This window comes from Pleurodeles waltl, chromosome 1_2 (assembly GCF_031143425.1).
Source record: "Pleurodeles waltl isolate 20211129_DDA chromosome 1_2, aPleWal1.hap1.20221129, whole genome shotgun sequence".
NCBI lineage: Eukaryota > Metazoa > Chordata > Amphibia > Caudata > Salamandridae > Pleurodeles > Pleurodeles waltl.
This window is the reverse complement of record NC_090437.1, coordinates 1,036,691,637-1,036,707,637: the sequence shown is the minus strand read 5'-3', so window position 1 is coordinate 1,036,707,637 and position 16,001 is coordinate 1,036,691,637.

Genomic DNA, 16,001 nt, shown 5'->3' with positions numbered 1-16,001 from the left:
AAATTTAGGAACACTCTGCCTTCATTACCGATTAGTAGTCCATTCCAATATCTGCCATTCTCAAACCACTCTATGACGAGACTCTGGCAGAAAATGTGTGCATCATGGGCACTTCCAGGGTATGGGTCACTTCAGAAATGCAGGGATGCACTGTATTTATGAAAATAAGGTGCACCCCTTTTTTTTCCCTAGCATTGGTGCTAAAATTAGCTGCCTAGTGCCAACACAGGAACCATAGTGCAAGGGTGCCTGCATTGCAAGGAGTGATTGTTTATGTGCAGAAAGGTGCTCCTTCCTGCACATAAACAATCAATAATGGTGATTTGTTACTTCAATGTGTGCTGCATGTTAAAGCACACATAGAAGTAGCATATCGTCATTATTTAATGATTGTTTATGTGCAAGATGGGACACCTTCCTGCATTTAAACAATCATTAATGGCCTTTTGCTTTTTCTATGTGTGCTGCAGGATGCAGCACACATAGAAAAAGCAAAAATGAGGAGAAATAAAAGCATTTCTCCTCGCTGCACCACTCCAATGCCACCCCTGAGGTGGCGTTAGTTTTTTGGCTCTGCCTCAGATGTACGATTTCTCTTAAATCTGGGGGAATGTCAAAAGCGATGGGTGCTGTGTGAAAATGCCCACAACAACACCCATTGCAGGCCCCGCTGCTGCAGAAAACTGCATTGGGGGGCACATATTTACAGGGTGGCATTAAGCCATGCACAGTGGCTTTAGCGCTGCCTTTTAAATATGGAAATGGGCACTGCAGCACCAGAGCGACCCTGAAAGTGACACTCCGGTGGTGCTAGGGCCTTGTAAATAGACCCCTTACGGCTCCTATAGAGGTGTAACGTGTCTGCATGGGGCACAGGTTGCACATTTGTGCAATCTGTGGCACCGAGCACATGGAGGAATACTGCAATATTGTAGAACCCTTTCTTGGTATCCAAGTGCTTTTGGTTAGTTTTAGGGAAGAGAAGGTACTGTGGGGTCAACTTTATTATAGCATCCAACACAGATAGCAGTAACACAGATAATGCACCCTGTGAAATGCCAGCCAGTCTTGTGATTGTTGTTTGGAAAGATCCAAACACACAGATACAATTTGACATGTGCTGGAATGGCATGGGTCCTTGCAGTTGCTGGATGGAGACTTGGTGCTATTTTGTGTAGTAATTCCATGATGGGTTCCCTCTTCAATATGTATTAGTGAAGGACCTCCTCCTCCCTGAGGTTAATGTGAGATATGCATTGGTGGAAAACATTCCTTTCTCCTTCGCTACCTATGTTGTTGTCTCAGAGCTACTCCCAGTTGCAGTATGTCAACTCCTCCATGGTGTGCGGTGCTGACTTTATACTACAGCCACTACATCATGTTCTATGCCTGGGTTACTGATGCGCAGCAATTCCGATGCATTTCTATTGTTGTGTTATGAAATGCCACACTACGTCACACAATATTATGGTGTTAAATACCACTGCATTAAAGTTGCACTGTTTTTGTACGGAAACACCTACATTGCATATATGAATTCCAGTGTGATGCAGCAGGATTCACCACTGCTTTTGCATGATGCAATAGTTAAAAAATTACACACTTGTGCTGAGGAGTCATTTCTTAAATGACTTACTGTTTATTTCACCCTTGTGTCACACTATGTGGTGCAAAGCCTGTGCAAGCCCTTGATAAATCAGCCCCTTAATTTACTTGTAAAACTCAGTAAAGTGGTATTATATGTACCCAGGGCCTGTAAAGTAAATGGTACTTGTACGTCTGCTTATCTACTTTTTTCTAAATAAAACAGCGGTTGTCAGATGAAAGAGCTAAACCCAAAATGTGACAGAGTGCATTTAAACTTTAGACACAATGTGGGGTCTCCCACCATTACTGGGCCACCAACACTGTGGAAACTGTGTAGCGTGTGCCCTTAAATTTGACACAAAGATTCCTGATCATGGTTTGATGAAGATAGATCTAAAGTTTTTTTCAAATTGCAACTCTAAAAATGTTGTATATGTTTTATGATGCCCATTTACATTAATCTACATAGGACAAATGTGTACAGTGTAAGGGTCCCCTTTGCAAGTACTTGCTAAATATTCCTCACTTGTGGTGAGGTACACTTGCTTCCCTTGGTTTCTTTACTGTTCATCAGGTGAATCAACCACTTTTACTTCACCATTTGGGCCTACTATCATCATTTTCATCCGGTTGCATGTTCTCCTTATTTATTTATTTGTATTTTTTTTTCTTCTGGATTTTAGGTGCCCCTTGTATCTTTCGGTCATGATGAGACCCCACCTTTGTTGGAGGATCGAAATGCCATCAACTATGCAAAAATAAAGGTACTTTTCACCCTTTGAATATTAATTGGTTCTAAAACACAAATATACGATTCATTTTGGCTGTTTGCTGGATTTTGGAAACCATTTTGTTCAGATTTGTTGTTCTTTTGGATAGAATTTGTTCACTACTTGTGTTAATAGTGGGTTCTATTTCACTTGGGACACTACTTTTTTATGATTTTTGCAATACTATATCGATTGAGATATTAACAGTTGTGTTTTGCAATATTCATTATATAACATTTTGGTGTTGGATTTTTTATCTCACATCCTACTATTATGTTATTATTGTGATGGTGCTCTTATTCCATTGAGTATACATGTATCACCAATAGGAACCGCTGTTTTTCTTGAGAAAATTGATATGGCCCTGGTTCTTATTGGATAGGGCTGCCTTTGTTGGTTGATATTATACTAGTAGGCCTACATCACTCAGAGTCGCTCCCCTGCCCTCGTGGCGCCACCAGATCCTCTGTGCCTGCCCTCTGCTCTGTTGTTGTGCTGACTATCCCCCAGAGTGTCTACCTTTTTCCCCTGTGTGTGATCGCGTCCCCTTTTGCTTTTTTGTTATCCCAGAGTGCCTGCTTTCCCCGTGTGACCGCGCTCCCCTTGCCTTCTGTATCCCTGAGTGCCTGCTTTCCCCATTGTGATCGCGCTCCCCTTGCTTTTTGTATCCCTGTCTGCCTGCTGCCCCTCGTGCCCCCGCCGTCCCCCCCCGTCCTTCCGCCGCTTTTTGACGTTCTTCTCTCGCTTCTCCGGCTTTTTGTACCCCTTCTAGGTACTTTTCCGCTTTTTTGGGCCTCCTCGCCTCCCCGAGGCCCTTCGCCGCTTTTCCCGCTCTTTTTTCCCCCCTACCCGCCCTCCTCCCGCCTCCCAGCTGTCCCCGCCTCCCCGGCTACCCCTTATATGGCGGCCGCTGCGAGGCAGTGGTAGCGACCCTTGACCCCAGGGTAGGTCGCTCCCCTGCCCTCGCGGCGCCACCAGATCCTCTGTGCCTGCCCTCTGCTCTGTTGTTGTGCTGACTGTCCCCCAGAGTGTCTGCCTTTTTCCCCTGTGTGTGATCGCGTCCCCTTTTGCTTTTTTGTATCCCAGAGTGCCTGCTTTCCCCGTGTGACCGCGCTCCCCTTGCCTTCTGTATCCCTGAGTGCCTGCTTTCCCCGTTGTGATCGCGCTCCCCTTGCTTTTTGTATCCCTGCCTGCCTGCTGCCCCTCGTGCCCCCGCCGTCCCCCCCCGTCCTTCCGCCGCTTTTTGTCGTTCTTCTCTCGCTTCTCCGGCTTTTTGTACCCCTTCTAGGTACTTTTCCGCTTTTTTGGGCCTCCTCGCCTCCCCGAGGCCCTTCGCCGCTTTTCCCGCTCTTTTTTCCCCCCTACCCGCCCTCCTCCCGCCTCCCAGCTGTCCCCGCATCCCCGGCTACCCCTTATATTGCGGCCGCGTGCAGCGGGCGCACCGCTGGAGCGCCGAAGGCGCGCCTAAGGCAAGCCCGTCTGCGCCCGTCCGCGCCTGGACCGCGACCAGCGCCCGAACCCCTGGCCCCCGCGCCCCCCGCCTGACCTACGACTCTGCCTTCCTCGACAACCTCAACCCCGGCCGCACGCCGGGCTGCTACCGTGCCACCCCGAGACGTACCCTCGGACCCTTCACCTGCAGCAACTGCCGCCTCACCTGCCTCCGGACCCACTCCGCTCCCGCCAAGAACTACTCCCCCGGAAATGACCTCCACTGCATCCTGGTCAACACCCGATCCATCCACAGGCACGCCATCGAACTGTGGAACCTTATCAACTCTACGAACCCGGACATCGCCTTCCTCACCGAGACCTGGATGAACCCCACCTCGGCACCCGACATCGCCATAGCCATCCCCGACGGCTACAAAATCATCCGGAAAGACCGCACCAACCGCATCGGAGGAGGCATCGCCATCGCACACAAAAACTCCATCCGCATCTCGACCGACACCGACAACTCACTCCCCGACGCCGAACACCTCCACTTCACGATCCACAGCGACCCCAAAACCACCCTCAGAGGCACCCTCATGTACAGACCACCAGGACCCCGCACCAAGTTCAGCGAAGACATCGCAGACTTCGTCAACCCTCACGCACTCTCATCCACCAACTACATCCTCCTAGTAGACCTCAACTTTCACCTGGAGAACCTCACCGACAACACCACCGCCTTACTGGACAACCTCGCCAACCTGGGACTGAATCAGCTAGTCAACACCCCCACCCACTACGCCGGACACACGCTCGACCCCATCTTCTCCTCCAGCAAACACATCACCTTCAGCCACACCACCGAACTCACCTGGTCGGACCACAGCTGCGTCCACTTCATCTTCAAGAAGACCACCGTGCTCCACCACACCCAGCAACCACCAAGAAGACACTGGAATCGTATCACCACGGAACAGCTCGCATCAACCCTCTCCCAGAACCAACCCACCAGCACCACCGACCCCAACGTAGCCGCCAACAACCTCACAAACTGTATCTCTGACTGCGCCAAACTCCTGGCCCCCCTGAAGACTCAAGCCAGCACCAACAACCACAAGAAAAACTCCTGGTTCACCCCCGACCTCAAGAACTCCAAGAAAGAATGCCGCGCCCGCGAGAAGACGTGGCGCCTTAACCGGACCGAAGAGAACATGTCAGCTCTCAAGGACGCCACCCGCCAACACCACCAACACCTCCGCGCCGCACGAAAAACAGCCTACCGGAGCAGACTTGACAACAACGCCCACAACAGCAAGGAACTATTTGGCATCGTCAAAGAGCTCTCCATCCCGGAAGCAGAAAACAACTCCATCCCTCCCTCACAGGACCTCTGCGACTCCCTCGCAACCTTCTTCCACCACAAGATCACCGACATATACAACAGCTTCCCGACCGCCGACACGAGCCCCCCCCCCCGGAACCCGCCACCGCCACCACCACCATCCTCACCTGGAACCCTACCACCACCGAGGAGACCACCCGCGTAATGAACTCGATCCACTCCGGATCCCCATCGGACCCCTGCCCGCACCACATCTACAACAAGGCCGACGACATCATCGCACCGCACCTCCGAGACGTCATCAACGCCTCCCTCACCGCCGCCACCTTCCCGGAAAGCTGGAAACACGCAGAGCTCAACGCCCTCTTAAAGAAACCTACAGCAGACCCCACCGAACTCAAGAACTTCCGGCCCATCTCTCTCCTGCCGTTCCCCGCCAAAGTGATTGAGAAAATCGTCAACGCTCAACTCACCAACGCCCTGGAAAACAACGACTCCCTCAACCCCACCCAGTTCGGTTTCAGGGCCAACCACAGCACCGAAACCGCCCTCATCGCAGCCACGGACGACATCAGAGCCCTGACCGACAAGGGAGAGACCGTAGCCCTCATACTCCTGGACCTCTCTGCAGCCTTCGACACGGTCTGCCACCGCACCCTGATATGCCGCCTCAGTAACGCCGGCATCAGAGGCAAGGCCCTGGAATGGATCATCTCCTTCCTCTCCGGAAGGACTCAGAGAGTCCGCCTGCCCCCCTTCAGATCCACAGCCACGGAGATCATCTGCGGCGTACCACAAGGATCCTCCCTCAGCCCCACTCTCTTCAACGTCTACATGACCCCCCTGGCGAACATCGCACACAAACACGGACTCAACCTTATATCATACGCCGACGACACCCAGCTCATCTTATCCCTCACTAACAACCCCACATCAGCCAGGACCAAACTACATAAAGGAATGAAGGAAGTGGCGAACTGGATGACAGACAGCCGTCTGAAACTGAACACAGACAAGACGGAGGTCCTCATCCTCGGCCCCACTCCCACCGCATGGGACGACTCCTGGTGGCCCCCCGCCCTAGGCAGCACTCCCCAACCCACCGACCACGCGCGCAACCTCGGCTTCATCCTGGACTCCTCCCTCACCATGACCAGACAGGTGAACTCGGTGACCTCGGCATGCTTCAACACCCTCCGCATGCTTCGCAAGATCTTCCGCTGGATCCCCACCGACACCAGGAAGACCGTCACCCACGCCCTCGTCACCAGCCGCTTGGACTACGGGAACACCCTGTACACCAGCATCGCCACCAAGCTGCAGAGGAAACTCCAACGGATCCAGAACGCTGCCGCAAGACTCATCCTGGACATCCCTCGCCACCACCACATCTCCGGACACCTGAAAAAACTCCATTGGCTACCCGTCAACAAGCGGATCACCTTCCGACTACTCACCCACGCACACAAAGCCCTTCACAAGCTTGGACCCAAACTCATCAACAACCGCGTCTCCTTCTACACCCCTCCGCGCACTCTGCGCTCCACCGGACAGGCCCTGGCAGCCGAACCCCGCATCCGCAAAGCCACCGCCGGAGGAAGATCCTTCTCTTTCCTGGCAGCGAAGACCTGGAACTCTCTGCCCAGCCACCTTCGCGCCATACCTGACCACCTCTCCTTCAGAAGGCAGCTCAAGACCTGGCTCTTCGAGCACTGACCCCCCCCCAGCGCCTTGAGACTCTTGATGGGTGAGTAGCGCGCTTTATAAATGCGATTGATTGATTGATTGATTGATTGTGCCACCCACTCAAGCAGCCTATTTAAACACATCTTAGGCCTGGTGTTGCAGCTTATGGCCAGTTTTAAACTGTCATTTTGAACTGGAAAAATAACCCTTTTGCTAGGCCAAAACATGAATTTGTAATAGCTATAATTCACCCCTAAGTAGGGCATATGGAAGGATGCAGTATATTTAATAAGTTGGGCATGCACTTTGAAGTTTTATATGTCTTGGTAGTGAATAACTCTGAATTGTGTTTTTCACTACTGAAAGGCCTACCTCTGAAATAGGAAAACATTGGGTTATCTTATTACTTTAATACATGATAAGATTTTAATGGGTGCAGGTAGGAATTTCAAGTTTGGTCTCAAATGAATTGCAATTCAAATCCCTCTTTACTAATAAAGTTGGATCTTACGTCACAATTCTGAAAATGCCACTTTTAGAAAGTTTGTTATTTTCTTGACCTAATCATTTTTTGCCTGCAGGCTTTATCTTAGGTCACATGACTAGGTGTAGTTGGCAGTTGACCTTTGTGTATTCCTCCCAGACAGTGATGAAAAGACAGAGTAGGTGTTGTCAGGATTGGGGAGCAGAGCTATCACCTACCATACAAGCACCTCAAAGAGGCTGCCTCAGCATACTCACAAAGGGCTTCACACTTTTCTGTTGTCAGCTCAGACCCCTCCGAGCAAGGCAAGGAAAGAAATTCCAGACCCAGATATGTGGGGAAGTCCAGGAATTTCACTCCTTTCAAACCTGGCACCAGGTATAAATATTGGACCTTCAGACCAACTCATCAGATCACTTGTGGACCTATAGAAGATTCAGAAGAACTGTTCAGCTACCCTGCTGCTGGAAGGACACCCCTGCTGCCCTGATCAAGATGGACTGCCTTGCTGTTGAAGAAGAAAGAATGGACTTACTTGTGAATCCAGAACCACCACAGTGACTCTAAGTGCTAGCTGACTGGCCTCTTGGTCTGAGCTACAGGGACATAACAAACTCCAGTGCCCAGCCCTGCATCTGCCCAGTTGCTCAGTCTCAATTGGAAACGCCTGTGCCCTGCTGCTAGAGAGCCTTGGCTGGCATCAGAGTGTCTTCCACCTGGCCCAACTGTAAGTTCCCTCAGAACTGACACAGCATGACACAACTTGATACAGCACAATGCAGCACCTCATAGCTCATAAGTGGTGTCCTCATTTGAAGGAATGCACTGGGATGTAGGGAAACACGGGACCTCACATCTAAACATCTAGCTGCTTCTGGTTGGTAGCCTCATCGGAACTGACACAGCACAATGAATCTCGACCAGGACCTCTCATTGCAGCATCTCTCAGCTCCTCATTAAAGGTCTCATTGGAACTGACGTAGCACAACGCGACAAGATGCAGTACCTCACAGCTCCTGATTAGCTGCCCTATTAGAAATTATGCAACTTGATGCAGTGCAATGCAAGACCTCGTTTCCCAGTCTAAGTACAACCAGTACATTGTCCTGCAGGCAATTGCCTATTTCCAGTTCTATTGACTGAATATTTTGTTGCTCTGGAATAATTGTATTCATTAAAATGCACTCAATTTTTTTAAAGTGGGTGTGTTTTTTTCCTGTGTTGTGTTTTCATGTATTTACTGTTTAAGTGCTACATAAATACTTTACACATCACCTCTAAGTTAAACCTGATTGCTTTTGTGTGACGCTACCAGGTGGTTATTCAGGAGGTAATTTAGTAACTTATGTGGTTCACCCTGAAAGGGATCGTGGTTATTGCTTATGAAGGGTTAATGCCCCCTCTCCAACACACCCCACAGCTTTCTCTTAACATTTCATACTAAAACTATGCTCACGATTATTTGAGGATAAACCTAATGACAAGTGCACCAAATTTAATAGTGATCAGTCTTCAGTCACAACTAATTCCATTGTTAGTGATAATTATTGCAAAACCAGCAGAGATAATGATTGGGATTATCAATGTTTATTTGATTAAAAATGAATAGGAAAGGGCCCTATTTGCCACAGGTATCTAGAATTAGTCATCAGCCCGGGTTAGGCAACCACACCTAAAAAAATAGAGGCTATCACGGTATTGTGGTTGAAATATCCAAGCATATCAAATACTGAATCCAAAATATTGAATACTGGTATTTCATGAATGCAAGAAGAAGTGAAGCTAGGAATAGTAAATCTAGTTTCCTTATATTTGCTTACCTTGATGTTAGAGTTGTAGTCGATAATGTGCATGCAGTATTTGTACAGGTGTGGGCTTTAATATTGTGACATACAACCCTTAACATGTACAATTGTACAGGACCTGGATATTGAGGCACTTTCTTTTCAAGATTACAGGGTGCTGTGAACAGGTCACTGTCTCCTCAATTTACAGGTAAATCAAGAATTTTGAAAAGTATCACAAGAGCTTAAATGGAGGGCAGGTAGGAGCCATGACAAAGTAACACTTGGAGACAACTGATCAGCAGTATTCAAGGTCAGGGTTTTTATTTCTTGTGTGACTACCATTGATTCAATCTGTTATCTTGTTTGACGTTCACTGGTCTTTGCACTTTATCCACTCTCCTCTGAGCCTTGCATGAAATTATCATGCCTTTACTGAAGTGTTATGTTCTACCAAACTGTGAATGAAGGTGTTTTCCACACAGTTTTCATTTCTCCTAACTGTGCCATTTGGTGCTTTCTGTGCATCAAATTAGTTGATTTTGGAGTTTTCTGTCCCATTAGATAATGTAAATGACAATAAATAAATGTTGTATTGTTTTGCAAAGCCAGCCTCAATGTATCATGTGGTGTTTGTGATACTACACAGTTTTGCCTACCATTAGCTTCTAGCTTCTTATCTTTGATATGCATCCAATTCTTGAATGATGTAGTTTTCCATTCATGAATGGTTGTAACTGCACTGCACAAAACAGGAGCAAACGACATTCAAGACTGATGCAAACAAAAAAAACCTCTGGGAGAATCTATCCTTCACAGCATTTAGAAACACAATTTGACCTACTTTTGTTTCTCCCTTTAGAGGCATTATTTTTCCCACTCCTGCCAGCATTCAGAACAATTTTTGATTTTTAGTCTTTTGTTATTTTTTTCAAATACTTCAGATTGGTAACACATAAGGCTTAACAATATCTGGAGAAAGTTTGTGAAATAAACTGATCTGAGATGAAAACTAAGCTAACACAACATTTGACTGCATGTCTAAAGAAAGACAAGGCCTGCATGTGGCATGGATCAATCGATAGGGAACTTCTAGCTACATCATCAAGAATACTAATTGATCTGTTCTTCTGGGATAAAAACATGGTATGGAGTCAACAGCTGTATATTTTTCAATTTTTAAGGCTTAGTATAGCATGTACTAGTCTACATCATCTGCTACATACTAGGAATCCACCCAGACACTTAGGGCCTCATTATGAGTTTGGAGGTCTTTCGGCAAGACCGCCGTGGTAGTAGCCGCCAAAAGACCGCCATGTTGGCAGGAATCTGACCACCGTACGGTCACACTGTGAAGTCTGCCAAAAAACAGCCTAATTTCCAAAACCGCTAAGACACTGTAGGACGGAAAAGAGGCGGTCCCACCACCAGCACCACCAGCGCAACAAAAATAAACACATTAGATTACAATCCAGAAATCACAACAGTGGTTCTTCCATGGTGAAAATCATTGGCGGTGTGAACCGCAGCAGTCTCAGCTCACTTCTGTCAGCACACCATACCACATTGGATAGCTTGAATACCCCACACCTGATACACATCCACAGACCTCAAACATCTACTCACTGCATTATATAACACAACCCAACACAACCCACAATCCTTTGCAATCAAAACGCCACACACAACCACAGACAACAAACATCCCAGAGATTTCAGCATAGCAAGAATAGGCACCCATTTACACTTCACTACATACACATCACACACCTACACATCATACAAAACACACACATTAGTACCACACACAATCCACAACACCTATCACACACTCACATCACAGCACCTCACAATTTTCCTAACTCTGCACCCATTCACTCAGCACACAACCACACCGTCTGCACAACCACTACCATGTTCCAACAAAAACAATCATGTTTCACTGATGAGGAGTTGAGGGTCATGGTGGATGAAATTGGAAGGGTAGAGCCACACCTGTTTGGAGTACATGTCCAACAAACATCTATTGCCAGGAAAAGGGATTTGTGGCAAACGATAGTCAACAGGGTAAATTCTGTAGACAGTTATCCACACACAAGGGTGGACATCAGAAAGAGGTGGAACGACCTCAGAGGGAAGATTCGTTCCATGGTATCCAGACACCAGCTAGCGGTACTGAAGACTGATGATGGGCCCCCACCTCCTGCCCCTACGTTCACATCTTGGCAGGAGAAGGTCTTGAACATCCTGCATCCTGGGGGCCTGACAGGAATACCTGGGGGAGTGGAATCTGGTAAGTACCAACAATATTCATGTCACACAATTGTCTTGTGCTGCATGCTTCCTCACCACCTATACCCACCCCAAATTACACTCCATCCACTTCAACTCTCTCCTAATCACCTAATACCCCTCCCTGGCATGCCACATGTCCACTAAACACATCTAGCTCCACAGCCCTTGGAAATGGCACATGAATCACTGGCTAATTATAGCGATAACTCCCAAAATGCAAAATCCCAACATGTCCAACACCAGTACACTGCACCAAATATTACTTATCATGCATGTCAAACAAATATCCTATCTAACCATCATGTTCTAGTGTGGAACAGTACATATTAATGACAGCGATGCAATGGCTCACTCACACTAACGTCCAAAGCAAAATGCAGCTATAGCTGAGTGCCCATTTATAATGACCACAGATCAAAGGTCCCAAGTTAGAAATATACTCACCTAGTTTGGAATGTCAGATGGCTGAGTGAATGCACATACAGTACACCCAGATACAGGTCAATGTCCAATGTAAACTCATGCACTGTGTTCCTACAAGGACACCAATATGCTTTCTACAGCTCTTATTTGTGCCAGCTATCTTGCATGACAGCTCACTAGGTAACAGAGGTGAACAACCATGTAAATTATCAGAAAATATCAGATGCCATCAGCTGTACAATCACTACCAACATAGTCTAACAGCATAAACATGGTGTATGGACCTGAAGTTACAGAGTTCCATGTTGTACCAAGTTACATATTGTATAATCTGTCAATGTCATTGCTGGGGATCATGTCAAGGCACTGTCTGCATCTCACACAATTGCTACAATACCCCCATTGTAACCTGAACTCCGTGTTCCACTCCCTCCACAGGTAACCTTGCCATTGTCAGAATGGATAGGATACCAGAGACTGCCACTACCCCTCTGCAGAAAGGGCCCAGTGAGGACAATACCCCTGGATCTCTGGAGACTGATGAAGAACCTGGCCCATCAGGGACATCTGGTCAGTCAACAACTGTCAGCCTCACTGGGCCCACATCAAGCCCTCTCAGCCCTGTTGCATCTACATCACAGGCAACCATTTGCCTCCAACCTGTGTCCCAAGGACTGTTTCATCCATTGTGTGCCCCACAGTACAGGAACCTGAGTCTCACCTTGCCACCCCTGACAATAATGGACCTGCCACCATGGGAGTGGGCACACTGTGCCAGGGGCACCAACACATTGGGGAGGGGTGTGTGGGAGGGATACTGTGGGCCAGAGGATGGGGTCTCAAAAGGACCCTACTGACCATGAAATCATCTCCCAATCTAGGCAGCCTACCAAGGTTCCCAAGGCATGATGGACCAAGTTATCACCACACTGGGGGAGAACTAAAAGCTGCAGAGGGGCAACCACCAGGAAGCCATGCAGCAGTGGCAGGCACAAATGCTCACTTGCCTTCCATTTCAGGGGTGCTTAGAACCTTGAAAACCACACTGAGTAGGTCTTGTACCCGACACCTGGCCGCTTGCACTAGAAATGATACATCAGACCCTTCTACACCTGGAGCTACTATGGGATGGAGGCCCTGCCAGGAGAAGGACAGGCCTCAAACACCCAACTCTCTGTAGCTGAAGAACCCCCCTTCCAAATGCAGATGTCCACCCAGACATCCAGCAGGAGCAAATGCCAATACCAAACCCACTGCCAGGAAGTAAACCTCTCCTGAACTGTTCCCCTTGTGTGCCAGAGATACACCTTGCTGACTGTTCTGTAACCAATATCCATTTTCTTATGGCGCAAGGACATTGGACCTGTGTTCCCAAATGGTGTAGCAGCTACCCTGATTATTTCATCCACCACAACTAAACCTATCACAATTTTTTTGTGTGCGTTTAACCTTTACAGTCAAATATGTTTTTTGTAGTTCCACAATAAATCACACTTTAACATAGGTCCTGTGTATGTCTCATTTGTCAACCATGTACAATAGTTATGCACGCCAACTCTAGTCTGATCATGCCCCTCTGTATTGTACACCCATTGTTATGGACCTCATACGTGGACTCCATCAGCAGGAGACCCATTACAAATGGGTTGTAACAGGACAGATACCAATTAGGTTGTAAACACAAACTACATAAATTCAGTGAAAGATATGCTAACAGCACAAAGAGCATGACTGGGAGTAGCATCAAGATGTCTGCTAAGGTGTAGCACAGTGCTAAACTATACAATACAGAAGTTAGGCTCCTGTCACTCTACCAACAAGGCAGGAGGCACACAGATTGGTTCTTTGTATCACCTGGCAAACCCTTATCACATACCCATACCATAGCTTCCAAATATATATATCCCATGATACAGACAGAGATCAGTACTGATCTACCCATACCTGGAAACTTTCACTTATGTTTGTCACATACCTGTAGGCTTGTCACTCACCTGTGTAATTCCACAATGGCATGCACATTGGTCTGCAAAGTAGGAACACACTGACAGCTAGATTCAGGGCAGAATACATACAACTGTTACTGTTACTGTTACTGTTACTGTTAGAATGGTGTCTTTGGTTGGCAGTCAGGTTACCCCCTGTCCAAGCAAAGACCCTCACTCTAATCAGGGTAAGTCACACACAATCCAAATTATTCTGTGCCCACCCTCTGGCAGCTTGGCACTGAGCAGTCAGGCTTAACTTGGAAGGCAATGTGTAAAGTATTTGTGCAATAAATCATACAATAACACAATATAGCACCACAAAAATAAACCACACAGTATTTAGAAAAATATATAATATTTATCTGAATAAATGCAGGTCAAGGCGAATAAAGTTCAAATAAGCAAATGTAGGGATATTACTGAAAGTGATATCAAGTGTCTTTAGAGTTCAAAGACTACTGTAAAAGCAATAAAAAGTGTCTTAAGTTCTCCTAGAAACAACAAGTGTCTTTAGAGCTCAACGATTACTGTAAAAGCAATAAAAAGTGTCTCAAGTTCTCCTGGAAACAACACGTGTCTCTTGCAGGTGAAAGTAACTTGTTTGCGTTGAAAAATCCTCGCAAGGGTCTGCAGAGGAGGAGATGCGTGGAAAACAGTGAGTGTGCGTCGGTTTCGCCCCGTCGCACACAGACTAGCGTTGTTATTTTCCACGCTGGGAAGATGTTGTGTCAATTTCCGGCGCGCAGGCTTGGATCCTCTTCAGGTTGCGGGGTTTTCAGATGCCCCGGGGACGATGTGTGGAATCCTGGGCTTGTGGAGCGAAGTCACAGCGGCTGCATCGATTCCGGTAGGCGATGCGTGAAATTTTCTTCTGCACGGCAGGCGTTGTGCCGACTCTGTCGAGCGGCGTCATTCTAAGTCGGCTTGCGTCAATCCAGTAGGGCTGTGTGTTGAAGTTCTGGCCGCGTCACTGGCACTGCGTCGATCTTCTGTAGTGAAGTTGGGCTGCGTCGTTCCGGACTGAAATTTGCACCGCAAGCAAGCTGTGTGTCATTCATGGCAGGTGGGGCGTCGAATTTTCACCGCACAGGGATTTCAGCTGCAGGAGAGAAGTCTTTTTGGTCCTGAGACTTCAGGGAACAGGAGGCACGCTCTATCCAAGCCCTTGGAGAGCACTTCTGCAGCAAAGCAAGAGAGCAGCAAGGCAGCAGGGCAACAGCAAGGCAGCAGTCCTCTTCAGAAAGCAGTCAGGTGAGTCCTTTAGGCAGCTAGGCAGTTCTTCTTATCAGGGTGCAGGTTCTGGTTCATGTTTCTTCTCCAGGAAGTGTCTGTAGTGGTAGGGCAGAGGCCCTGCTTATATACCCAAATGTGCCTTTGAAGTGGGGGAGACTTCAAAGAGTGGCTTAGAAGTGCACCAGGTCCCTTTTCAGTTCAATCCTGTCTGCCAGGGTCCCAGTAGGGGGTGTGGCAGTCCTTCGTATGAGAGCAGGCCCTCCACCCTCCCAGCCTAGGAAGACCCATTCAAAATGCAGATGTATGCAAGTGAGGCTGAGTATCCTATGTTTGGGGTGTGGCTAAGTGAATGAACAAGGAGCTGTCAACTAAACCCAGCCAGACGTGGATTGTAAGGCACAGAAGGATTTGAGTGCAAAGAAATGCTCACTTTCTAAAAGTGGCATTTCTCATATAGTAATATTAAATTCAACTTCACCAGTCAGCAGGATTTTATACCACCATTCATACTAAATGTGACCTTCCTACTCCTTTCAGTTCAGCAGCTACCACTCCAACAATGTAGGAGGGCAGCCCCAATGTTAGCCTATGAAGGGAGCAGGCCTCACAGCAGTGTAAAAACAAACTTAGGAGTTTTACACTACCAGGACATGTAAACTACACAGGTACATGTCTTGCCTTTTGCCTACACAGCACCGTGCCCTATGGGTTACCTAGGGCATCTCTTAGGGGTGTCTTATATGTAGAAAAAGGGGAGTTTTAGGCTTGGCAAGTACTTTTAAATGCCAAGTTGAACTGGCAGTGTAACTGCACACACAGGCCTTGCAATGGCAGGCCTGAGACAAGGTTAAGGGGCTACTTCAGTGGGTGGCACAATCAGTGCTGCAGGCCCACTAGTAGCATTTAATCTACATTCCCTGGGCAGATATAGTGCACTCTACTAGGGACTTATAGGTAAATTAAATAGTCCAA